We start from the raw sequence: 26,429 nt of genomic DNA on the forward strand, positions 1-26,429 counted from the left end.
CTCAGCTCCTCTTGTCTCATTTCCTTAAGTGTCGTCAGTGTCCCTAGGGTCGCCCGTGGCATTCCTGGTCTCTTTACTTCCTGCTCTGGCTTGCATCACTGTCTTTGTGCACCTGTGCCATGCCGATCCGAAGCCAGGAGCCTCTGCTGGGTCTCCCACGCAGGTGCAGGGTCCCAAGGCTTTGGGCCGTCCTCGACTGCTTTCCCGGGCCACAGGCAGGGAGCTGGAAGGGAAGCGGTGCTGCCGGGATTAGAACCGGCGCCCATATGGGATCCCGGGGCGTGCAAGGCAAGGACTTTAACCACTGCGCCATCGCGCCGGGCCCTGTAGGTTATTCTTTATGATGATTTCCTTAAGCCATTCTGTGCAGAGGAACGTATCCTGCCAAAGTTAGAGTTTTGCAGGTTACACAGAGCTTGGCAGCGAGAGGAGACTCAGGTTGAACATTTCAAGTTTGAAGCATTCAAATATCATAGCTCTGAATACATAATGAGTTTTAGGGCACTTGTTAAAAATAGGTGGTCGCCATTGCAGTCGGAGGCACGCTTAAGGCTCGCCTGTGCACGCCCCCCTGTGCTTTTGCAATTTCGATTTGTGGCTATCCTTTATCAAGAAAGCCACCTCATCTTGCTGCAATCTTTTTTCTAAGATAGCCCCTGTTGCCTTTGGTTCAAAAGTAAGCTTGCCTGTCAGAGGAGTTGTCAGCACCGCTTCAGGCTAACCGGTGGCCATCAGCATGACAGATGGGACCCTCCTTGTCCTGGACAGCTTGTGAGACAAAGCCGTGTGTCGACACCACGGGCATGGCAGTCTCGCAATCTCAGGGGTCCGGTTGAGTGTGACCCTGAGAGCAGGGCGGTGGTGACAAGAGATAAGAAAGATTTATCGGAGACTGGTGGTATCATTCATTTTACTAACAAGTGTTTGCATGTTGCTTTAAGAGTGGGTAGTTGGCATGTGGCAAAAAAAAAAAAAATTAAAAGAAGTAAGAAATCAAAAGAAATTAGAAAGATGTGTGGGGCTTTCAGTGTGTTGTCATCTAAGTCTTACCAAAAACATTAGTTTAGGTTGCAGAAGAAGCTATTTGCAGATCAAAAATTAAGTATGGGTAACTTTTTTATTGATTAGAAGGCAGCATCATTTATATTTTAATGGTTTTTGTAATTTAATAATGTGTTCCTTTCTTGTAGAGGAAAAATACCAAATTATTACTAAGATATATTTAGTCTGGAAAATTGTCCTGTATGTTAGATACTGTGCTTGCCTCCAATGGACGTTTGAGTTGAACCATGTAGAGATGTTAGCTGTAACGCAAAACCCATAGCAGGTGGAAGTCCTGGAGCAAACTCTCGAGGCCAAACGAAGACTTAGTGAGAAACCAATAAGAGAGAAAGAGTGGCCAAGAAAGTTGTCGGAAGCGCAAGATGCGAACATTCCAGAATTAGAACACACAGCATACCCGAGGCCCCTGTGGAAAAAGAGCAGTGACGTCACATTTTCCCTCTTCCGTGGGGGTGTTTTATGGGCTAGCCATGTTGAGAGGAACACCAAAGCCCCATGCTTTTACCATTTCAGAATTTCTTTGCACATAAATAGGTCCCCTCCAGCCAGCCCATTCTCGCTAGAGGCCGACTTCCTTGGCTGCTTGCTAACAAACACAGGATTTATGAAAATCATGCATTTCAGAAACATTTCCACCATTCTCATTGTGGAGTGATTCTTGATTTAGTCCATGAAAATATACAAAGTATGTTATTCTCTTAGACTTTAAGAGTAGCAAATAAATGATACCCCTCATTTTAAATTCGTACAGTCATGCCGCAGTAGAGCTTGTCCGTTGGCAAGGAAAGTTCCCGCGTGTTTAGTATGGATGATGGCTAACTTCGGGATGTGTCCCTGGTTGGATGTGACACCCAGCCTGGGCACATTAGCCAGCTGTAGAACCGCCCAGAACCCGCTCATGCCTGGCTGTGATCTGTTCACGAAGGGGGTATTTTTTAAAGATCGCCATTACGGAGAGCTCCTCCCACTTCCGCCAACAACTCAGTTGGTTGTCAATTTCACTGAATAGTCTTGACTTCGAGATCTGATCACAAATGTATGACTCAGGCATATGCTGGTATCCAGGGCTCCATTTGATTAACATCTCAGCGACGGAGCTGGAGAGTAAAAAAGAGTTTCTGTTCTCTGTGCGTCTCCAGCCCGCCTTCTCCTTTGTCTATCCTGGGATAGACAGAGAGGAACTGTGCTTGCGTCCAGAAGGCATCAGTGGCTCCTTCCAGCTCAGATGGGCCCGCAGGCACATGGCTGTCTCCATGGGCGATGAAAACAATGAGTTGGTTGTCCCAGTATTCCTGCTGCCAGAGCGTCCCATATAAAAAGAAGCTGTTCCTCTTGAAAGGTTAGGAAGTGTGGCAATACTGATGGTACTGGAGCTAGGAAAGAGGCACCCTCTGGCGATGGGGCATTGGCTTTCCAGGGTCTCTGATCCTCACTGCGGCCTTTAGAAGCAAGACCCGGTGCCTGCTTAGTATTAGCTGTGGTCCCTCCTGACGTGCTAGGCTTAATGATAGTGTATATTCTTCGTGTTTAAACTTACTGGGGAGTTTTGGTCATTTTAGAAGATTTGGTTGCAACCACAAATCAGAAAATCTTAGTATGAATTCCCAGAGTTTCATGTTGAATTGGAATTTTTGCTGTTTTTGTTTGTTTGTTTGTTTGTTTTTGTAGAAAACATGGAAACTTAGACAATGAGTACTTTCCTTCTAGAGATTTCCCCACTAGGCATTTATTCCAAACCAATGCTGTCCCTTCAAGTCTCTCTTACTTCGCTCCACGGTTCCAGTTGCTGCTTGGCTTGCCCATGTCCAAGAATGCTACGACTCTCAACACACATGACCATCTGTGCTTTCTCTGAACACATACGGTCCTCCCAGTAGGTCGGCTTTTAAGCTGGGGAGGCCACAGAAGTATTTCCTTTGGTGGAAAGTTTGTATTCACGTTGGCAGATCTTGTCACCAGTGAACCAAGTGCCTATGTGCAAACAGCGCTGTGGCTGTTGGGTGACTCTTTCGGATGACGACCGAGTTTGTAGGAACGCCAGGAGTGGCACTTTTGGCACTGAGTGGCTGTTGACTTCTGTTGAAGGCCACATGGTTCTTGGTCAAGACAAACACCTGCGTAGCAGCTGCCCTGGCACTGGTCAAGCACTGCCTGCCGTGGTGCTGGGCAGGGTTGTGGCGTGCCCTGATAAGCTGGGCTCGGCTCAGTTGGCACGATGAAGGCTTAAGGAAGTGCAGGTGCGAAAATGGGAAGAGATAAACGCGGAACTGTGTGTGACAGTCCCTGACTCCAGATCTTCTGCAAAACCAGGAAACTTGATGGTGCCAATCCATGTTTTGTTATGTTTTGTTTTCTGAACTGGGAGTTTCAGTGGAGCGTCGTGGAAAAGACGCTGGGTAGAGAACATATCTTTTGCTCTTGGGGGTTATCATCCAGTTATGGAATCTTGACACATTACTTGACTGCCATGGAAAGCAGTTAACTCCCCTGCATATTGTTCTGTGCGAGTCCATTAAGGCAGCGTATCTACAACCGCGTTGCGATCTGTGAACTGCCTGTATCCCATTGCCTGCCTTTGAGCCGTGACTCCACTGTCAGCTCCAGGGTCCTGAGCAGCCGCAGGCAGCAGCTCGGGGAATTGGGTTTCTCTGCCCAAGTGGGAGACCGGCATCAAGTTCTAAGCTCCCGACTTGGGCATGGCCCAGCTCTACTTGTTACAGTCATCTGGGTCATGAACTGGTGGCTAAGAACTCTGTCCACCTGTTATCTGTCTCTTCATCACTCTTCATTTCCAATAGATACATAAGTGAGAAAAATCAGGAAAAAAAAATGTGTATGTTTTTCGGTTGGCTGTGGGGAGGCATCCTTAAAGACTGATAGATAAATTTTAAAAATAAATATTCCAGATAGAGGAATCAAGAAAAACAGGCAGATTGAAATGTGTCTGTGACACAGGAAGTTATTCAGTAGGCTGCAGGCGCTAGTTAAGTGTTACTGACCCCAAGTGTATATTCAACATTTGTAAACTTGGGGATTTGTGGGATAAACTTGTTTCTTTGCTACCAAATGATTGACTTGTAAAGAAGGAGATTTTTAGGTGACATCATTGAATTTCACACATTTCTTTCTCACAGGCCTTACGCGATCAGTTAAAGATGATAAAACAGATTGATAAGGCCTGGAGTGGTAGCCTAGTGGCTAAAGTCCTTGCTTTGCATGTGCCAGGATGCCATATGGGCGCTGGTTTGTATCCCGGCTGCTCTACTTCCCATCCAGCTCCCTGTTTGTGGTTTAGGAAAGCAGTGGAGGACGGCCCCAAAGCCTTGGAACCCTGGCATGGGAGACCTGGAGGAGGTTCCTGGCTCCTGGCTTCGGATCCGCTCAGCTCAGCTCAGGCTTCCTGCCGTACCACGGCCACTTAGGAAGTCAAGCAGCAGATGGAACATCTGTCTGTGTGTCCTTCTCTCTGGAAATCTGCCTTTTCCATAAAAATAAATAAATATTTCGAAAGAAAAAAAAAAAACACCTTTAACAGGAGAAGGCTGGTGAGACATGGCCGAAGTCTTGGTTAGCATCACCTGAGTTGGAACTCGGCTTAACATAAACTGGAATAAACAGGTGGTAGGCATTTGCATATTTTCATGGATTGTAAGCAGCTTTCTAATTTTAATATTTTGGTGCTTCTTTACAAACTCTGGCTTGTTCCTGTTTTCACCCTTCTGTGTATAGTCCTGATTTTCTTGGGGCGTCTTCTGTAACAACCGGGTCATGACAACGGTTTGGGTCACAATGCCATCCTTGTTGCATCCGGTTAACTGCTGGAGGAAATTAAGGGGAACGAGACACGCTGTCTACTTCTCAGAGCCTACTGCAGTGATAAACAAATAACGCAGATTGGCAAAGAATCTCTGAGAGAGTGCATCTTCGTACTGCAGGCACATTTGTATATCCTGACTTCTAAAAGCATGAACTGTTTAAGCTCTAGGCTGTTTCGTGTGAACAGGGGCAGCTTTGATGTCCATCAGTTTGGCTAGCTGTGTGTTTGACTTGACCCGCTGCCATACATGCTCTTTGTAAAGTGTGATGTAGACACGGAAAGAAGTAACTGCTGAAATTTGGGCTTTTTATTGGCTATGAAAGCCGGGCCCAGAATGTTGAAAATAATTGGAAGTAAATATATGACACCATGCTATTAAATAGTAAGTTCAACTGAAGCTTTCGTTGTTTCAAATGTGATGTAGAGTCTAATATGTATATCATGAGTTCTCACAACAGGCTTGGTAGCCCAGGCTCTTTAAAATATTACATATCATGACATATAATATTACACAATAAAACATATATAAAACTTTCACTGAAGGTTAGGAGTAATGGATTAATAGATTTAAAGATTCAAAGTTTCGGACCCAGCGCGGTGGCGCAGTGGTTAAGGTCCTCACCTTGCACGCCCGGGATCCCATATGGGCGCCAGTTCTATCCTGGCAGCCCCGCTTCCCTTCCAGCTCCCTGCCTGTGGCCTGGGAAAGCAGTCGAGGACGGCCCAAAGCTTTGGGAACCTGCACCCGCACGGGAGACCCGAAAGAGGCTCCTGGCTTCGGATCGGCGTAGCATCGGCCGTTTTGCTCACTTGGGGAGTGAATCATTGGACGGAAGATCTTCCTCTCTGTCTCTCCTCTCTGTATATCCGCCTTTCTAATGAAAAAATAATAAAAATAAATCTAAAAAAAAAAAAGATTCAAAGTTTTGCTGAATTTGCAAAAAAAAAAAAAGCTTTTTCAATGTTTTTTTTTTTTTTTCTGTAGTGCCAAAATCAGGGAGAAGTGGTTGAAAAAAATGATTGCTCGTTGGTTTTATTCTCATTGTCTCATGTTCCAGCTACTGGATAAAGTCCTTTGCTAGTAAGAGAAAAATCCGTATTCTTTCACCTAGTGTATATTTTAAATCAAAGCTTGACGTAATTGACGCTGAATACGTATCCTTAGAAGGTATCCTAGAAAAGAAACACACTCATCAAAAAATTACCTTCCAAAGCACAATACTTACACCCACAGTACTTAGCTGCGTGGGTTCCAGAAAAGGGTCCAAGTTAGCGCACTGGGTTGCGTGGGTGGCCTCCTCCGCGCTGTCCCTCTCCTGTGATTGCGCGCACTTGTCTGTCCTGTTTCTGCCACTGCTGAAGGAGGGCTGACCATGGACCCTTGATCTCTCTACAAGCTCGAATCGCAAACCTCTTCTCTGTGATTCTGCCAGTCAGCCTTAGATCTCACATCCCAATGGAGATGATGTTGCTAGCAGCGAAGAGCAGTAGTCCAATGCCCTTGCAACGTGCGTGGGCGTGGGTGTGGGCGGAGCTGAGTCTGTGGCTCTCGGCTGCCACTGAGGCTATTTCCTCCTCTGTGTTGAAGCAGCGATTTAAGGAGCGCGGTTGGGTTTGTTGCATATCTTGGCAGAAACTTGGAGGCGTTCCTCTGTGACAAGTAGCTGTCACGTGGATGGTGATGTATCTTGCAGAAGCAATGGGCAGGATAGTTTGGGAAGCTGATCAAGTCAGAAAACAGTGAATTGCCATTAAAAAAAAAATACATACTTTTTTTTTTTATTGAAGAGCTGTTTGTAAGGTTAGGACGTACTTGTCCTTCACGCATCAAAAGTTTAACAGTAGTTTATTTCTCCTAAGAAACACCCTTATGCCTGAGTGGTCAGTGAGATAAAAGCACCCAGTCACCACTGCATTCGCCAGGCAGTCCTAGGACAGGATATTTCAGAGGTCTGAGACTCCATTGAATAGAAGCTAAGTGAGTGCTAAATAAATAGCCCAGCATTTTTACGCGTATTCGTTAAAAGATGGCTTGCCAAGTTGAAAATATATGTCTGTAGCCCAATAACAGAGACATTCTTGAAACCTGATTAGTTAAAACATAACTTGTGGCTGGCCGACTTACAAAGAGACTTCTAAACCAAAACACATGTGAAAGGTGTCAGAGATTTCGAACTTTCAGGGGAGTTTAGCAGCATTTTCGGTGCCAACCACCGGGCTGCCGGCTGAGCCCTCATCACCAAATAAGGCCTCATGCCTTGTCGTGGAGAGGAGCTTGCCATTCCTTGGACCCAAGACCACGTTTGAAAATGTGTGCCCACAGCAACTGCTAACCAAGAAGTTTTCTAGGTTTGCTTTTGAGCTGCACTTCCCTTTGGCTCCTTGTTTTTGACATACAGAATTCAGTTCCTGGTTGAAGACTCATCGCTGTCTTGAATCTAGCTCTTGTAACCATTTTTGGACTTGCTGCATGCACTTGGGGCCTGGCACAGAGATGCAGGTTGAACTTGGAAATTCAAGAATAGGTTGAGTTTCTTCAAACACGTCCCAGATCTGTAGGAAAACAGCATACCAAACGCATGCGTGTGCTTGCCATCAAAGGAAGTAATAAGACCTTGGGGGGGAAAAGGTTATTTGAATATATTCGTCCAAACATTTGACTTGGCTAAAACAATACCACCTGCCTATAGTTTAAAAAAACACACTTCTTTTCCGACATAGAAAAAAATTGTTTTTTTGAAAAAACCTATATCCACCACTCTTTATTTATGTTGCATGTGCCATCTGAGAACCCAAATCCGATCAATGCGTTTAATGACAAAATTTCAAATGCAATTACAAACGACCACCAAGGTGGAGGAAAAAAAAAATGCCTAAACGTTTGAAGAAAATATCCTACAGAAGTTTAATGCTACGATGGAGGGAACAGACAACACCATGCTAATAAAGGAAGCTGAATTTTACCATCTGTACAGGAGTTCAGTTGCAATAGAAAGATGTGTTGCCTCCCGAAACAAGTGGGAGTGAGACGTGGCGAGTCACCTGCACAGAGCTAGAACCGGTCAGGGCTAAAATGCATCCGATACAACGTACTGCTCCAAGGCCAAGAAAATAGAGTAGGCAACAGGTGGTCTTTTGATCTTGGACCTATGCGTCACTGAACCATGGACTTGAGTGGTTCAACCCAATGTAATCCAAGCTCTGGTCTGTGTTTATCATAGGCCTTCTTTGTAACATCCTATGGACACACACCCTGGCACGTGAGCCCAGGAGGTTTGTAAAGAGTTGAGGCCCACACACCACTTCAATGATTTCCCGGCCTGCGATAGTAAGTGGAATTTTTCCTATAAAAAGATTCAGTGGTTGCATGCGTCTCCAAGCAAAAGCTGTAACCTCACAGTGGGATTCTCAAGGGCCATGCTCTAGACAAATTGTTTTTCACTTTGGTGCAGATGTGAATAACTATGGAGTGAATGATGTTGTGTTTGTAGATCTTTGCGTCTGGTCCCCCATTACACTAAAAGGAAGGCCTCCAGGCGAGACTCGTAGCAGAGTGACTGCTTAACCTGCCTGATCCTGCGCAGCATCTCTCAGAATGATGATAAATGAGCCCCACGGAGTACCCACGGGGGCCTCTGCCAATCCTCCAAGGCCCCTTCCTATCGGGAGTCATTGCCAAGTGGCATGGCAAATGCTTCCGTTGTTACGGTGTTTCTATTTGCTTTAAAGATAAAACACGGAAGCATGAAAGAGCCGGGGCTCATCTGTCCTCTGGGTCAACGGAGGAAGACAGCGGCTGCGAAGCCAAGCCAGGGGTCCCATGTGGATGGCATGGATGCCAGGGTTTGAATGGCCATGTGATGGCTTCCAGGCTGCCAGGGAGCACAAGCTGGGCTCATGAGCAGAGGTGGCACGGGACCTGAGACACTGTGACATGGGTGCCCCAGCATTTTATTGGAAAGGCAGACATACAGAAAGGAGGAGAGACAGAGAGGAAGATCTTCCGCCCAATGATTCACTCCCCAAGTGACGGCAATAGCCAGAGCTGAGCCAATCCCAAGCCAGGAGCCACGAGCTTCTACCAGGTTTCCCATGCGGGTGCAGGGTCCCAAGGCTTTGGACCGTCCTCGACTGCTTTCCCAGGCCACAAGCAGGGAGCTGGACGGGAAGTGAGGGGCAGCCGTGATTAGAACCAGTGCCCGCATGAGATCCTGGCACATGCAAGGCGAGGACTTTAGCCACTAGGCTACCGCGCGGGGGCCCCTCATGTTTACTTTTAAAACGTCATTAGTATGAGTGTAGCTGGGTCTGTTCGAGCCATAAAAAAGGACATGAACTTAAAACGTGTTCTCAGATAACTCAGCCACTGAGACGTTGCAAGAGTGTTGTTTGTTTTAGCCAAACCGTGAGCAAGCAGAAATGTTTTCCTTTGTTTGGGGAGCAAAGCAATGTTAGCTGCTTTACATGTAGCCTGTTCTTGTTCTAGCTTATGCTGATCCCCCTGCATATTGCTCCTCCTTATCATTGAAAATAGTGTCCGCGGAAGGGGACTAGCAAGCTCTACCAGCCAGAAAATCATTTTTCAGTTGACTTAAAGGTGTATGGGTACGAACATTCCATTTTAAAGAAGGCAGCTGGGATGCTGAGAGATTTATTTTTTTAAACATTTATCTATTTATTGGAAAGTCAGATATACAGAGAGGAGGAGAGACAGAGAGGAAGATCTTCCATCCGATGATTCACTCCCCAAGGGAGCGCAACGGTCGGTGCTGTGCCGATCCGAAGCCAGGAGCCAGGAACCTCTTCTGGGTCTCCCATGTAGGTGCAGGATCCCAAAGTGTTGGGCCGTCCTCGACTGCTTTCCCGGGCCACAAGCAGAGAGCTGGATGGGAAGTGGAGCTGCCGGGATTAGAACAGTTGCCCATATGGGATCCCGGGGTGTTCAAGGCGAGGACTTTAGCCACTAGGCCACGCTGCCGGGCCCGTGGCTACTAGTTCTTTAAAAATCCTTCCGAGGTAGGCACAAGGCCCATTAGTGAAATGCTGTCTCACTTCGCAGTGCTGGGACTCCCATACTGGATGCCCTCCTACTCGCAGATTGGACGTCCCGCAGGTTCTGTAACTGACAGGGGTCCCCGGGTGGACTTTGGGGTTCCCGGGCTTCCACCTGGCTTAGCGCTGGCTGTGGTATCTGGGGTGTAAACCCGTGCATGAAAATTCTCTGCTTCTCTTTCTCTCTTTGGCCTGCTTTCAAATGAATTAAAAAAAAAAATCTTGGAAAGCAATTCTATATAGGTTGTTTCATCTTTGCTGCTAAGGAATTCTGAGATGCCCTGAATCAGGCCATGTAACGTTTTTATGATTTTTTTTTTTTTAAAATCATTGCCTGTCACTTCGCTCTCTTTTAATGGCTAAATGTTTATGAAATCCATAGGGTGGGGTGTTTAAGGAGCTCTTGAAAGTTTCAATTCAGTTCCAGGGCTGCATGGCCCGCCGATGCCGGAACGAACCTGCATCCGCTCAGGTACCCATCTTTGAAGTGCTATTTCCGCCGGAAATCTTACTCAGATCTGAGCAACACACGCGTGTGTGCCAAACAAGGCAGAAAGAAAATTAAAACCACACTAACATTCCAGAGGAAAAAATCTGATAGAGACCCCCCCCTGGGGCAGAGGCCAGGAGAGGGTTTGCTTGTTGCTTCCCGTGTCTTGGCGATCCACCCTGTGAGGTGGGGCCCCAGGGACGGCTCTCCTCTCTGCCCTGGTATGCGGTTGCTAGGATGGACTCCGAGGGAGGTGGCGGGGGAGGAAGGGGACGGAGTTGATTTTTGCTTCCAGCTCAACCATGAGCGCTGTGATTTGCATTCCGAAGCACGGGGATTGGCGAACGGAAAGGTCACTTTGCAAGATAACACCTTGACCTTGGGCTCTGCTGCTGCTGCTGCTGCCAAAGGTGGGAGGACCTGCTTTGTTCTCACCCCCTGAGAACCAGGGCGCTCCCCGGCCTTGCGTGGCTCCTTGGGCACAGGAGACCCGCAGTCAAGGGCGGCTCTATCCAGCAGCAGAAGTGGCAGTAAGCTATCAGGCTGTTGGAGATAATATTTTTTTTTTCTTCTTCCTTCCAAGCGAAGAATGTAGAATCACAGGGCGCCTTTGTTTCTTAATCCTTGAAACTCTAGGCCTAAGGTACAGTTTTTTTTTTTTTCATAAATTCCTCTTCTGACCTATTTTCCCAGCTCTTGCAAGAGTGCGCGTCTGTTGGAATGCTGGCAAGGCAGCAGCCGGTCTTCGGACTGCTATGCGTTAAGGCAGTGCCTGCCTCCCTCTGAGTCTCTCCCCCTCCCAATCTGTCATTTTATTAGTTCATTTTGAAAACATATGCACATCATTTTTTGTTTCTTGGTCCCAGTATAGCTCTGTTATGGTATCTCAGAAGTGGGCGCTCTGCTGTGCATAGGAAAGCATTAAGGAGACAGGCAAGCTTAAAGTAGCTTCAAAACTTAAAACGAGGTGGCATAGCATGGCATCCCACACGGATGTGTGTTCCAGACCTGCCTGCTCCGCTTGCCATCCAGCTCCCTGTTTATGGCCTGGGAAAGCAGTGGAGGATGGCTCATAGCCTTGGGTCCCTGTACCCATATGGGATCTGCAGGAGGCTCCTGGCTCCTGGCGTCAGGTTGGCTCAACACTGGCTGTTGTGGCCATTTGGGGAGTAAATCAAATAGAAGAGCTCTCTCTCTTCCTGTGTCTCCTTCTTTCTCTGTTTCAAAGATAAAGAAATAAATCTTAAAAAATATATATATATACATATACACATATATATATATATACATATAGCAGTGCTGGTTCCAGTCCCGGCTGTCACGGCAGAGTTCCGGCACGGGGCACCTGTTAGTGGCAAAATCACCCTGGTGTTTGTTCACCTGTCGCTCCACTGGGAGACCTGGGTGGAGACCCAGCTGTTGACTCCTGCCTGCCCAGGCCTGGCTGTTGCAGGTACTTGGGGGACAAAGCAGTGGAAGAGGTCTCCCTCTTGCTGTGTCACTCCACCCTTAGGAGAAAAGTAGGCAATCCTTTCCATTTGACAATTACATCTTGTGCGGAAAAATTTTTTTGCTAAATCATGAAATGTTACAAAATTGTTATCTAAATCTATTTAATCCAGATATCTCCCCGAATTTGATTTCTTCCTAGGAAGCAAGAATTAAACTCGTAAAATCTTATCTTTTACATAAAGACACAGCCATGTGACTGCCAACCACGAGCCAAGTTAGTGAAGGTATAATGTCAGTAGCGATGTGTGATTACTTTTTGAAAAAGATTGAAATGAAATTTACAAACGAGCTAACATGTTATCGCGCGCTAGCTCTGACTCATAAGCGAGGATTTCAAAGGAGGGAAATTGTTACAACTCTAATTGCCTTTTATCACTACCGGTGCCCTTGAATTTGCATCCTGTTGATTTCCCTGGAGTCATCCAGGCTCAGGGCTCAGACACAACAGGGTGCCAGAAGCCAGGCTGCCCAGGGCCGGTGGAAATATTATCGGAATATCTAAACCGTCATTTCCTCCACTGGACCCTGGGCTGGGAGTCACTTTGCACAGGACGGCTGCGCCTAGTGGCATGCCAAGGAAAGACCCATGAATGCCAGGTGTCCTGAAATAAGCTTAAGAGGCTTCCCCCTTTGCTGTTGAAACTGTCCCATTTGGGATGGCAGATCATGGCTTCGTTGCTGCCCTGGCTGTGTTGACCATCATGGAAAGGCTTTCGAGAAATATCACTTGTCAGTGAGATTACGCTGCTTCCTGTCTGTGATCATTTCAGCATTAAGAAACAGAATCCAGAGAGGAAACCCCAATGGGCTCTGCGTACCTCACGCGGTACCCGCAGTGGACATGGAGTCACACAGGCGTGTAACAGAGACTCCGCTGCCTGCGGGCAGAAGATGCAGTTGTGGCATCTATTCCATTTGCTCTGAAAGGATGTCAGACACACGCCTCCCCTTTCTTTAAAGAGATCTAGGAATAGCGAGTGACGTCAGCTGTTGCATCCGGAGGAACACACGCGCATTGGAAGCAGAATCATGAATGAGGTCAGGGAGGACGCTGTGGCTGCGTGCAATAATGGAAAGGGGCAGATGGAAGGAGAGCCGCTGTCAGAGGCCGGATGGGTCAGGGCAGCGAACGACGGGCGTCCACGTCTGTCTCCAGCAGAGCGTGTCTGAGTCCTGCGGTGCTGGCGTCCGCTGTGTGTCCAGGAGTGTCCCGGCCGGCCAATGTGGCAGGAGAGACCCCAAGCACAGACACAGGGACGAGGCACAGGCTTGCTGATGAGAATGACCCTGCGTGTTGTTGCGTCACAGTGAGATGGCGTTGTTCATTCTTACCATTTCTGATCAGTATTTCCACAGCCCTTTTTTTTTTTTTTTTCATGAAAATACACAGCATTGTAGACTAACAGGCTTTCCATTTGTTCTTTAGTTGAGATGCATTTTGTACTTTGTCACTTGGGGCCAATTGTGGCGGGAAGGTCTGTTGCCCACCCGCCTGTGTGTCCTGATAGAACACGGAAAAAAAAAAAAAGGTAGTTTTTCCAGCCTGCTCCACGACACTGAGCAGTTGCTTCTCTCTCTCTTCTGCAGGCTATTAGTAGAGAGCTGGATTCGAAGGGGAGGAGCCAGAACTCAAACTGGTGCCCACGTGGGCTGCCAGCGCTGCAGGCGGAGGCTTAGCTTGCCGTGCCACGGCACCTGTCCCTTCAGCTTCTCTCGTATACAGAATACACATCTCCCTGTGACAGCAGTGGGTCGGCGGTGGGGGGGGGGGGAAGCTCATTAACGGGCTTTGTTGCGGCCACATTTCTGGGAAGGAAGGCACCTTAGCGGGAACTGGATCAGAGTAGAGTGGCCGGAATCTGAAATCAGCCTGCAGTATGTGATGTGGTGCAGCAAGCCTGGGACTAACCCATTGTGCCACAGTGCCAGTCCATTTGTGTGGTTTTCTTGCCACTGGGAGACAAGTTTTGTTCGGGTGGTGTGGCCGATGTGTTGCGTTGCAGCGTGATTTGATTGTTCTCCTTTAGATTCATAACCAGTGTGAACACGCACTCACATATGTATGGCTCATTAGCTATCTTGTACAATACTGATTTTAAGCCATTACTTGTCGGATTTCATTTTGTCTTTTTCTAAGTAACGGCTGCGAGTTCAAAACTACGTTCCACCTGTGAGCCCTATGGCGGGTACGTATGCTTAGATATCTTTATCCTCATTATATTTGCCTGGCTTTTTTTTTTTTTCACATACTTGGTGGCCTTTGTGCACGAAACTTACCCATTTTTATGTTTTCTAATTCATCATGCTTTTAATTGTGATGTATCCCTTCCCCCCTATGTACTAAATCAAGATCTATAAACTTATGGAGTCTCCTAGCTGTATCTCTTTAGGGGAGCGTATTGTGGAAATATTCACATTTTGATGTGCGCTGGACGTGACTTCCAGAAACAAGACCCTGGCTGAGGAATCCATTTTCTGAGCAACATTTGAAAACACGCATGCATTTCCGTACATGGCTTTGTATTACATGAGAAGTATAGTTTAAGGTAAAAATAGCCTAGATACTGTCAGTTTAAAAGCAGACACTTTCAGCTTTCAATTCAGCGAAACACAGTCTGTTGACAGCAGTACGTTCATTTGATGGGTGTCTTTGGCCAACGCCTCAAAGTCAATGAGTTGCCGCCGTTAGTAAAACCTATGTGTTGTCGAGGTTGAAATTCTAGGTTAAAGTGCTCGTGACAAGAAATATAGAACAAAGGCCGCGTAAATATTCTTGGATTATTTTGCATGCTGAGCGGTGAAGGAGATTGCTAGAGTAGATTAAGCAAATTATCAACTCACGGTAGACAGACTTCAGACTGAATTTAGAAACTGAACTGCAAAAGGAAGTTTTGCGTGACATTTTCAAAAGCTGGATGCAAAGACAGTAAAATCGCTTGCCTTAGCGAACCTGTGTTGCTGTGAAATATAATGAGAGGAAGGGTGTGCCCGTAGGTTTGTGAATGGGCTTAGCCTCCCCATGCAGAGAACTCCACGGTGCAGAGAGAGAGAGGGCCTCCAGGAGTTGGGGAAAGTGCAATTCCTTGATCTGTCTTTTACTAATTATTAGAAAATTTTGCGTTGCAAAGGAAACAGTTTGTGTTTTCTAGGTCTGCAGGACAGGGTAGGGATCTTTTGAACAAGAAAGGCATCGCAGGCTGGAACAGACTGAGCGAAGAACAGACTGAAAGATGAACATTTGGACAAGCAAAACTCCCCTGGGGTGGGCGGTTTGCCCTGTCCACGTGAATTAAGCAGAGGACTGTGCAGCCTGGTGGAACCTGGCCCGACTTTGCATGCTCCTGAATATCTGGGGAAGTGTGGTAACTTTATCGAACTAGTATAGCTTTAACATGGTTGGATTTCTGTGCCCTGTTGTTCAAAAGTTAGGGAAGGTGGGGGCTATTTGCTAATCGCCTTCTTTCAATAGATATACAATTTTAATAAAGAAAGAACAGCTCTTTCGTGCGGTCAAAAGTTAGAGCGTCAAGTTCAATTGTGAGACTAAACATTGGGATGTTGAGTTCCGGTCAGAATCCAGAAGGACTCGGGGCTTCAAGTCCATTTCCTTTTATTATTCTGAACTTGAGCTCTTCATGTTCATTTTTGCTCTGAATATAAATCCAACCAGCTACACAAGTTCAAGTTCAGTTCGGCTTTCATGATAAACTAGTATTCAGAAAGCATGTAACTGCTTAGACGTGAGCTTGGATTTCACGTGTAGGAGAGGACATGATAGCCGGAATTTTCCAGGTAAATATTTGTTGCTCTCAGCAGAGGTCAAAGGTAACTTTTAGAATCTTAAATGTCAACGAATGCTGAGTGTCTCCTAGAAGGATTTACCTGATTATTTAGTTCAACCTCTTTGTTGACATGTGGCATAGCTGAGCCGCAGTGAAATGCATGGCGCTGTGTGCAAAGCTGCTCAGACAAAGGCAGGGACCACAGACTTTGGTCTCCGTCCTTCCTACAGTACACCTTGCCAGCATCAAGCCCAGTGGCTTGCAACCTGCCATCTCCTTTAGACACATTTTAATTTCTCGGCTTTGGAAGATGGTGTGCATTCCTTGCCTGTCCTAAAGGTTTTAAAAGCAGCTTGAGATGTCCGGTGCGTTTGCCTTTATTTCTTGGGGAAAATGGAAAAGCTCTTTCGTATCGGTGTTCGTCTAGTGAGGGCTTCTAGAGGTGGCGGCAGGTGCCGAGAAGGCTGCTGCTAAGCAGTGAGACTAGCAATCGAAGCACCCGAGTGGATGATGGATCTTACGTTGGGTGATCCGGGCGTGTGTTTGTACGCCTGAACGGTTTTAACTTTTGTTTATCTCGGTATTTACTTTTACTGTGTACCATAAAATTGAAATAGAAATAAACAAAACACATTCTTTACCACTGGGCATCTCAAATGGTCCATACCATTCCTCCCCCGCGCCCCCTCAAATTTCTCCCCTGGTGAAAGATAAACATTAATCCGTCAGCCCTTTCTGCTCCCTGCCCCCCAACTCTTTCTCCCAAACTGGTTAGGAAAATTGAAGGCCTTATATCCCGTTCACTGAAACAATTTAACAAGTAGTTTCGCCCTCTCTCTAAACGGTTCTGGTGTCATCCAAAACAAATAAATAAAAGTTTTAAAGAATGCCTGTACTTATGGAGGAAATGAATCTGGTACTGTTTACAATGTATATATAAAAAAAAAAGTGTATGGAGTGCCCGGTGTGGTAGCCTAGCAACTGAAGTCCTCACCTTACATGCCCCAGGATCCCATATGGGTGCTGATTTTCTAATCCAGGGTGCCCGATTCCCATCCAGCTCCCTGCTTGGGGCCTGGGAAAGCAATTGAGGATGGCCCAAAGCCTTGGGATCCTGCACCTGCGTGGGATACCCGGAAGAGGCTCCTGGCTCCTGGCTTTGTTTTGTTCTCAGCTCTGGTCACTGTGGCTGCTTGCAAGTGAACTGTCGGACGGAAGATCTTCCTCTCTGTGTCTCCTCCTCTCTGTACATCTGCCTTTCTAACAAAAATAAATCTTAAAAAAAAGTGTATGGAAAGGCTTTAGAGTAATATTCCTATACCCCTTAGCGCCAGCTCATTAACACACACTTAAATCCTGCAAGTGCATTTTTCTTCTTTATTGGACATGAAGTACAATGTTCCCACATTAGAATTTTGTTGTTGCAAAGAATAAATGTTGGGCCTGGCGGTGTAGTCTAGTGGCTAAAGTCCTCACCCTGAACACGCCAGGATCCCATGTGGACGCGGGTTCTAGTCCCGGCAGCTCCACTTCCCATCCAGCTCCCTGCTTGGGGCCCGGGAAATCAGTCAAGGTCAGCCCAAAACCTTGGGACTCTGCATCCATGTGGGAGACCTGGAAGAGGTTCCTGGCTCCTGGCTTCAGCTCCGGCCTTTGCAGTCACTTGGGGAGTGAATCATTGGACGGAAGCTCTTCATCTCTGTCTCTCCTCCTCTCTGTATATCTGACTTTCCAATAAAAAGAAATAAATCTTAAAGAAAAAAAAAAGAATAAATGTAGTGAGGGGCACACTTGTAGAATAGTATGTTATCAAGGGCAGGTAAGCCATTTTCTCACTTCTCACAGAAGACAATGAACTTGAAGAATGATTTTGTAAACACGGCAGCACTGGTTAAAGCTTAGCAATGTGGGAGAGTGTGTAGGCAACGGCTGGAGGAAACTGCCGGCTCGTGTGCGGTGAGATCCTATTTTCTAGGCGATATGCATGGCTCTATTACTGATGCAGCAAGGCCACGGGAGAGAAACAGGTGTTGAAGCTGAAGAAAGCATCAGATTATCAAGTGTCCAGCTTGATGGGGGTGGGATGCTGCTAAGAGTTCACGCAAAGATGAAACAGCTTTGGCATGGCGCCAGATGTTGCACAAGTATAGGAATCTTTGTTCAAACGTTAGACGCACTCCCACGAACGTTCTGCAGCCTTCTTTGTCATTTTGAGGCATGACTTCAGGTCGGTCAATCCTCACCTCGGCGCGTGTGGGACATTGTGAGCACTCAAAGGCAGTTGGAGACACAAAAGACTCGTACGGCTGTGAGCCCGTGAGCCTTTCCAGGAAAAGCTGCATCCTTTGTTAAAATGTGGCACGGTTCCTATCGCAGAATTGTTGGTTCCGAAAATGAAGAAAAAGTCGCTGAACAGATCTGAAGTCAGACAGAAGCAATGTGTGCCAAGGACGTGGCCGTGTTTCAGGTTGGGATGCTAATGCGTTCAGGTGGACACGTGAAACACATGTGTACATTTCACATCACTTGCGACCTTGGCTCTAAAGTCTTTGTATTACCAGCCCCTCCACCCCGCCCCAGCCACGCAGACTGTCCAGGGTGCCCACATTTTCCTGACATTCAATAAATATTTGAATCAAAGATAAGAATGAGGATAAGAAGAGCAGGTAGGGCTCCCGCGGTGGCCATCCGTCAGAGGTGACAGGTGGAATGTCTGGAATTCAGAGTGATAATGGATGCTCACGGGGCAGGAGAATACATGACAGATGGGAGAAAGAAACGCTGAGGACGGAAAATGAATAACGCCCCGCACTAGGGGTTGGCCCTGAAGGTGGAATTGAACATGACTTTTTAATACACAGGCTGCATTAGGATTCCACTGGCACTTGGTGCCTCTCTTTTAACACATTTGTCGTATCAATGTGGACCCACAATCGCCCTCCCCCTAAGGAATTTTTGAAGTTTGCTTATTTTTATGATATACTTAATAGCAACTGGCTCAGGGACATCCGACTAACCCAGTAACTCAGAGAATAAAAGTTTATGAAAACTTAAAAAAAAAGCACACACACACACCACCCCAGGGGCTGAGGTATCCCTTGAATGTACAGAAATGGTTGCCGTTGGCAATGTCTAGACCCCGATTTCATCTGGAAGAGTCCCGACCAGCAGGCAGGAAATGAAGCTGTCTGAAACAGACAACAGTGTTTGACAAAGCACCTGCTGGGATGGAGGGAAATACTTTTCCTGGTGGCCGTGTTCTCCGTGTGTGTCTGCTAAAGCCCTGCAGCGGCATGCTCCGTTCGCATGTCACGCGCTTCCTCCAGGTCGTGGTTCACGGATGAACCGGGGGACCTCACAGGACGGGCAGTGCCAGCACTGGAAGCTGGCGAGGGGTGTGGAAGAGGGCGAGGGTGCTCCAGCCGACATCAGCTACATTCTCGCCCTTGGGCCCTATGAGCTTGAGAGAAAGATGTGTGACCTTTCTCAGGAAGATCCCAGCTAATATTTCTGAGCAAAACAATGGGCCTGGAATAAGTATATGTGGATGGATTGCCTTTTATTTTTCCTTTATCCTTATCACAAACTCGCAAGCAGGAAACTCCCGTGCCAAAGAATGAAGTGACTTTGATGGATAAGGCAGTAAATGATACGAAAGGGTTATTTATCCCAATACTGTTGCCTGGGCCTCCCCCTCTGAACTATGTAGGATTTTTACACAAAAGGTGGGTTCAATGTCATCACTTGTGACATTACTATAATCGGCCAGATCAACCTTTACATAGAAAACAGAATATCAATATATGTGTGTTTTATTTGTTTTTGCTTGAAGGTTCTTGAGGTTTTTTTTTTTTTTTAAGATTTATTTATTTTTATTGCAAAGTCAGATACATATAGAGAGGAGGAGAGACAGAGAGGAAGGTCTTCCGTCCCATGATTCATTCTTAAGTGACCGCAGCAGCTGGAGCTGAGCCAGTCTGAAGCCAGGAGCCAGGAGCCTTTTCCAGGTCTCCCACACAGGTGCAGGGTCCCAAGGCTTTGTGCCACGCTCAACTGCTTTCCCAGGCCCCAAGCAGGGAGCTGAATGGGAAGTGGAGCTGCCGGGATTAGAACCTGTGCCCCTATGGGATCACTGGTGTATTCAAGGTGAGGATTTCAGCAGCAAGGCTACTGCGCTGGGCCCTTGAGGTACTATTATTATTTTTTAAAAACATGCTTTTTAAGTTTTCAAGATTGTCAAACTTTATACACACATGCCCTCTGAAAACTGTCCTAGTTGTGTATTAATATTTATTCCATCCCCAAAATAAATGTGATCCTTACACAAAACATGATGTTAGGAACTTGAAGATGATGAAATAAACCATAAAAAACAACAAAAAACAAACAGAATAATATGGAACAAGTCTTTAAGGCATGGCAGATAAGCAATGCATCACAGTTGAGGTCTCAGTCGTTTGTAAGAGAGTCCCTGGGAAAGGTGTTGGTCTTTCTTGGCAGTGGTGTTTGGGGTTAAGACAAACATAGAGCGTTTCTAGGCAGAGCTACAAAGGGTCTAAGTGAGTGTTTCTAGAAAGCACGTCAGTTTATTTTAAACAAACAAATGACCACATCTGTATACATAGGAAAAAAAAAAATCAGAATCTTAGCCGAGTGAATTCCCATCCTCTTGGAAGGATTAGAGAGCTTGCAAAATTTAGGGAGGAAGAAAGACACTGCGGTTTCTTCCTATGTGTGCTGTGAAAAGATAAATAAGGCTGGTTCATCGGGTTGTGTTGCCATTGGCTGAGAAGTGCCGTGGAGTTCTTGGCATATGGGTAAGCATACTCCATAGGCCCGCTCAGAGTGAGGCAGGATGGGTGGTCCAGCATTGTGGGTCAGCAGGTGAAGGGGCACGCCCAAGGCTGGGGCACCCGAGTCTCAGTGCCTGTGCAAGTTCCTGATGCTCCACTTCTCATGCAGCTCCCTGCTAATGTGCCTGGAGAGCAAACAGATGGGGAACCACGTATTTGACCCCTGGTACCCCCATTGGAGCACTGTATGGGGTTTCTGGCTCCTGGCTTCGACTTGCACCAGCCAGAGCCATTATGATTGTTTAGGACATGTTTTAGGAGATGAAAGAATCTTGTTCTGTTTCTCCATCCCTCTTTCTGGTAAATTCATTAATCTTTTCAAAATAATAAAGATAGAGGGGGTATGGGTTAAAGGGAGTTTCTTGTCCTATTCATCATTTGCATTTGTGTTGCAACAAGAATTAGTTTTGCTAAACTTGTGCCATATCCATAACCTTTTTCATCACTACACTGATGTAACGGATATGTTCATTGGCTAGGTTTTCTGAGACAGGATTAGCTCAGAAAACAAGCCTACGGCGGGGTCAGAGTGTGCAAATATTCTGCTCAAAATGGAAACCTCCAGCGTGGCATGGAGACTGCTGGTTTTGCGCGACATCCACGATGTTCAAAGCACTTCACGCTTATTGTCTGATTCAATTAGCACAAAGTCCCAGGCCATCGGTGGGGGTGATGGTTTCTTCCACTGAGGTGGGGCTTGAGACTTGCCCGGGGCTTTGCAGCCCGGCAGAAAGCCAGTCAAGACTTGAGAGCAGATCTTGAGTCTTTGAAAAACAAATTGTGTTTCAGGAAAATGCACTCATAAAAAACGGGAAAGGAAGATTCCGTTTGAATCCATTTGTTTTAGGTGAAGTTGGTCTTTGGATTTAAATTGTACTCTCTGGGATTGATTTTCCACTTGGTTGTAAAAGATCATCACGGTCAAGTTACAAAGCTCTCCAAGTCTTGAAACTTGCTTTCTCTTCAAAGAAGAGAGAGCAAAGATGAGTTCCCGATTCGAAAACTGTTCATTTTACTCTGAGATGTGAAGTCCTAATTCCACTTCATTTGACTTACTTGTGCTAAGTCGCTTAACTGGTTTCACATGACTCCTGTCACAGTACCTGAACTTCTTGGCTATATTCCCATTGTTTCGTCTAATAGAGTGGTTTGCTTTTTTGAGATCCACAGATGGAAATGGCTGTGAGCGTGAGTGGAAAGAGACTTCCACATTAATAAGGCAACACGAGGTATGAATACTCGGGTGGCAGGTCATGGTTTCTAAGCCTTCTTCCTTCCTCCCCTGAGGTGCCTAAGTTCCTCCAGAGATTTTCCTTGCACAGAGAAAATGAAAGGACAGCCATGCCTGCTGTTTAACTCCCGGAAGTGACAGCATCTTGTCAAATAAGCTTAGAGTCCCATATTCTGTGGCTCTCCTTGAAGTACATGCAAGAATGATAAATATTATTTGTTTCCAGAGCCAAACAGAAAATGACCGCAAAATCTTGTGTTTAAAAAAGAAAATGGAGTGATGTCAATTCCGAGAATACCACTTGGAAACAAATAGTTGCTTGGTGTGAATGTGAAGGCACCTGCTTCCCTTGGATTTCTAATTCCGTCAAGGGAGAGAAAGGCAAGAAAAAAGAAGAAAGAGAGATTTCTGCACAGAAGAAGCGTAGAGTGTGTTTAAAGTCAAATGGACAAGCCTGGAAGGTTCTTCCTGAAACTTGCTTCTTTTGAAGCCAAATGCTGTAACTTAGCTAAACAATGAGTCATGTTGAGCTGAATAATATTTAGAGAGACTAGCTGGAGTAGCTGGAGTAGCTGTCTTTTTAGGAAGAGTCTGTCTCTGTATGTATGGACTAATGCTTTAAATTGGGGAATTTGTGGTATACAGGTTTTTTTTTTTTTTTTGCCTGTGCTCCAAGGCGAAGGGATTAAAGAATGCATCAAAATTCTGTTTGATGAAGATAGCCGGGTTGCTACATTCCAAGGAGTCTGTCTTCCTTAGAGTCGTGGGTGGCCTTCCATGACTCTGAACCAATCAAGACAGAGAGATTTTTCTGGCAATATGTCACTGCTTTCCCGTTAGTCGTTAGCATCTCTTTTGCCTTTTCCAGTTAAGCATTTTGCCAGGTGCGTTCAGTAGGACTCCTACGAGGATCGTTCGCAGTGGTCTCTAAAGTTTGCATGCCCTCACTCTTTTTCAGATGTGTTGATTTATTTGACAGAGTCAGAGAGAGGATAAGATGTAGAGAATGAAAGAGAGAGAGTGAGAAATATCTTTGGCCCACTGGTTTCCTCACTCTCAAATGGCCACAGTCAGCACCTGCTCTTCGCCTGAGTTCTGCATTAGCCTGAAGGTGGAGTCAGGAGCTGGAACCAGGGATCAAACTTCAGCCCCCCAACCTTCTTCATTAGTGTCCCAATCTTCAAGCCAAACACCAGCCCCAAGCTCTCGGTTTTTCAGGGGCCTGAGATTTTACAAGTCTTGCAACTTGATAGAGCACAAAAAGTTACAATGGAAATGAGCAAAGAACTTTGTCTCAGACTCAGGATAAAACTGCAAGGAAGAGCAAATAGGTCTCTCAGCAAGACACTCTTCCAGTCCCCAACCTGTGGCACTGCACACCATGTCATGTGATATTCCAGAAGAGAAAACCACAAAAGGGACCAGCATCAAACCGGAGACATGAACCCTTCTCAGGATCAAGGGAGCTTTTGTGCTGCATCTTTGCTTAAAGAGAATCGAAACTATTGTTTGCGCTAGAAGCATACGTTAGAAAAAGGCAGGATGGGTCTTGTTTGCAGGAGAAGCATGCACAAATATCCCGAGGGAGAGAGGCAAGTTTGCAGCCATTGGGAGGTCAGAAGAACAAGAGCAGGAAGAAACCAGACCAGTGGTGATGAGTGAGGTTTCTGGACATGTGCCACGTTGCAAATTTGGATTTCATCCTTAATGTAACAACAAAAGCCATTCAAGAAGACTGTTCAGAAACGGAAGCAGAAAGAATGACTACTGAGTTTAGCAATGTAAACCCTGAGTCCTTTGAGAGTGAAAGGGGGTGCTTGAGATTTGGGCTGGAAAAAAAAAAAGGGGAATAAATTGGGGCCATGTGTGGGGCCAACCCTGGGGAGGGTGGTTCTTCCTGCAGCTCACTGTGTGTCTGAAAACCTCCTGGATGTAGTACCTGATACTGGCTGTGTCCATTGTTGCCTGTCTCTTTCTCATTTTAAAAGCTTTATTTGTGTGACATGAAAGAGAGAGAATGGAAGAGATCCTGAAAGATCTTTGATCCACTGGTTCCCTCCCCAGATGGCCACAGCGGCCCAAGCTGGCACAGCCCGAAACCTGAAGCCAGGAGCTTTTTCTAATTTTTTCCCATGTGGGTGCAGGGGCCCAATCACTCGGACAATTTTTCATGGCTTTCCTTAGCCATAAGCGGAAAGCTGGATCGGAAGTGGAGCACCTAGGGCACAAATCAGCGCCCATATGGAATGCTGGCACTTCAGGCAGAAAATCAGCGGGCTGTGCCCCCGCGTTGCTGCCAACCCCAGGTGTTATCGCCTTTTGGGCAGGCTCACTCAGTGGAACCATTTTCCTCCTTCCGCTTTCATGAATATGCACGTCACTTTATTCCACTTAGCCAATCATGCTCAGCCATGAAGAAACAGACAAGCCGAGCCTTTTATCTCCTGGAAGCCATGCCCACGCTCAGGTTCTGCTGCAAATACTTGTTGGAACCACATCCGGGAAATCTTGATTGTTCTCACCTTAATTGCATTGTGCTCCCCACTGCTCCCAGACAGACCAAGAAAACAGGGGGAAATCAAGGCATTTTTACACCGTTTGATACTTCTTAGGCTAGGGAAATAAACAAGCATTGAGGCATGGTAGCCTGTTAGAACCAGGATTAAGAACCTAACTTGTTTTGAATGCTAGATCTTGTCTCTCCCTGGGTCAATGTGGGACTTTGTTCCAACTGCTCCGACTCACTGAATTTTAGTTTCTTTGTGGGCCAGACTTGATACTCTAAGCAGCTTAACGCAGGGACTTTAAATGGGTGTTAAATAAAACAAGAAGACTTATTCCTAATGGTAAACCCTCCTAGGATTTCTATTGGAGCTGTTGTTTTTCTAACTTGAGCAAATATCTTTGAACCTATGCCTGCTGCCCTGTTTACACTAGGAATGAAGGAGTCCCAATTTTCAGTCCGTTGGAGTTTCCACACTTGTCTTTGCTTGTTTGCCCAAACGGAACAGGTGAAATTCAGCTCAGTTTCAAACACAGTTGAGTTTCTGGGAGAAGCTGGGTTGTTGGGGACCACTTTGCTCAAGCTTCTTTGAGAGGGGACTCGGAGAGAGGAAACGAGCCTGTCAATTACACCACCTGTGAAGGGTACCCTGGGGATTGACTTTGACATCTGTGATGCGAGGGCTGACTGAGCCTGAGGCGAGAGGTGACATTATCGTCATGGCACAAAATGAATTTTTCTGCTTTTGTCCTTTTTGTTTGAACAGCGTCTAGACTGCTATGATGATAAGGGCTCCATGGTTCCGTGTTGCATAAACATATTCATAGCGCATCATGAGCTTTAAGTGTATCTAATGAGTAACTACCGCGTACGCTTCTAATCAGCAGATTCCTATGGATTGCTTTTCAATCCAGGAACCCTTTACATCTCTTTGAATTTTATAAAAACATCAAAGGGGCGAACTGGGTAGATGAGTTTTTCCATGTGCATTTAAGCAGGTGTATAAAGGTCATAGAAGAAAGCTCTACCCTCTTCCATCTTGTTCGCCAAAACTGCATTTCTGAGCATAAGAATGAGGTTCCTTAATGGGATTTCAAGATCACTGATTGGCTTACCAGAAAATAAATATTAATTCTTATGTAGGCAAAGATAGAGTATCATTGACAAAAGTAATGTATGCATGTATATGGAACTATGCTATAAATGTTCGATCAAAATACTGGCCTTGCTTAAGTAGACACAGAAAGTTAAATTTTTAGGGTTTAGATATTTTTAAAGGATTTAATTGTGTCATCTACTGGAAAGAACAACCGAAAGAGAAGAGGGAGGAAGAGAGACACAGCCAGAGAAGTGACGGGGAGGGAGAGCGAGTTTCCAACACCAATTCACTATGGCAGTGTCAACAACAGCCAGGACTGGACCAGGCGAAGGCCAGGAGCCAGGAACTTCAACAGTGTGGGAACAGCAGGGAAACAGCTGTCTGAAACATTCTTTGTTTCTTCCTGGATGCTCCAGCAGGAGGTTGAATCTTAAGCACGGAATAGCCAAGCTTTAAAGCAAACACTGTGTTACAGACCAGAACTCAAATCTTCAGCTTAGCTTGCTACACCACAACTCCTGCCCTCCAAGAGATTTGCATTTTTGCAGCATCTGAATATCCTTCCAGTTTGGGATATTCTCAAAGCGCATCAGAGCTGTCCCTACAGAAAGCAGTGTGTGTGTGTGGAATACATGAATTTTATTCCAGCAGAGTGGGCTGGAAATTTTGCCTCTAGAATTATCCCTATAGGAAACATCACAGTATATTTCCAGCCTGGGGGTTCGCCAACGGTGTAGATTTTAGCATAGAAGCACTCAGTGTTTTGTTGTTTGCTTGTTTGTATTTTAAGTGCTGTTTCCTAGGGGATTTTTTCAGTGTCTTGGGAGACTCCTGTTGCCCCCTGTGGAGCCCATGCATTCATTGGCATATGCTCTCAGCAAGTTCTCCTCTCTGTCTGTTGATCACGTCCTTAGAAGCAACACGGCTTGCTGTCCCTCTGATGCTGCAAAAAGGATGACGTCATTAGGAAGATTTATAGAAGCATAGGGTAGCGCCATTCTGGGACTGCTGTAGATGAAAGTCGACCA

At 46.1% G+C, this 26,429-nt stretch overlaps 1 protein-coding gene across 2 annotated transcripts in view; it reads left to right on the plus strand.

Annotated features, from left to right (window-relative positions):
• SEMA3C (semaphorin 3C) overlaps window positions 1–26,429 on the plus strand; it is a 136,431-nt gene that overhangs the window by 41,138 nt on the left and 68,864 nt on the right. The gene's annotated exons all lie outside the window — the stretch shown is intronic.

The sequence above is a fragment of the Ochotona curzoniae genome, unplaced genomic scaffold, assembly GCF_017591425.1.
Source record: "Ochotona curzoniae isolate NIBS_2020 unplaced genomic scaffold, NIBS_Ocur_1.0 contig_21, whole genome shotgun sequence".
NCBI classification, from domain to species: Eukaryota; Metazoa; Chordata; class Mammalia; order Lagomorpha; family Ochotonidae; genus Ochotona; species Ochotona curzoniae.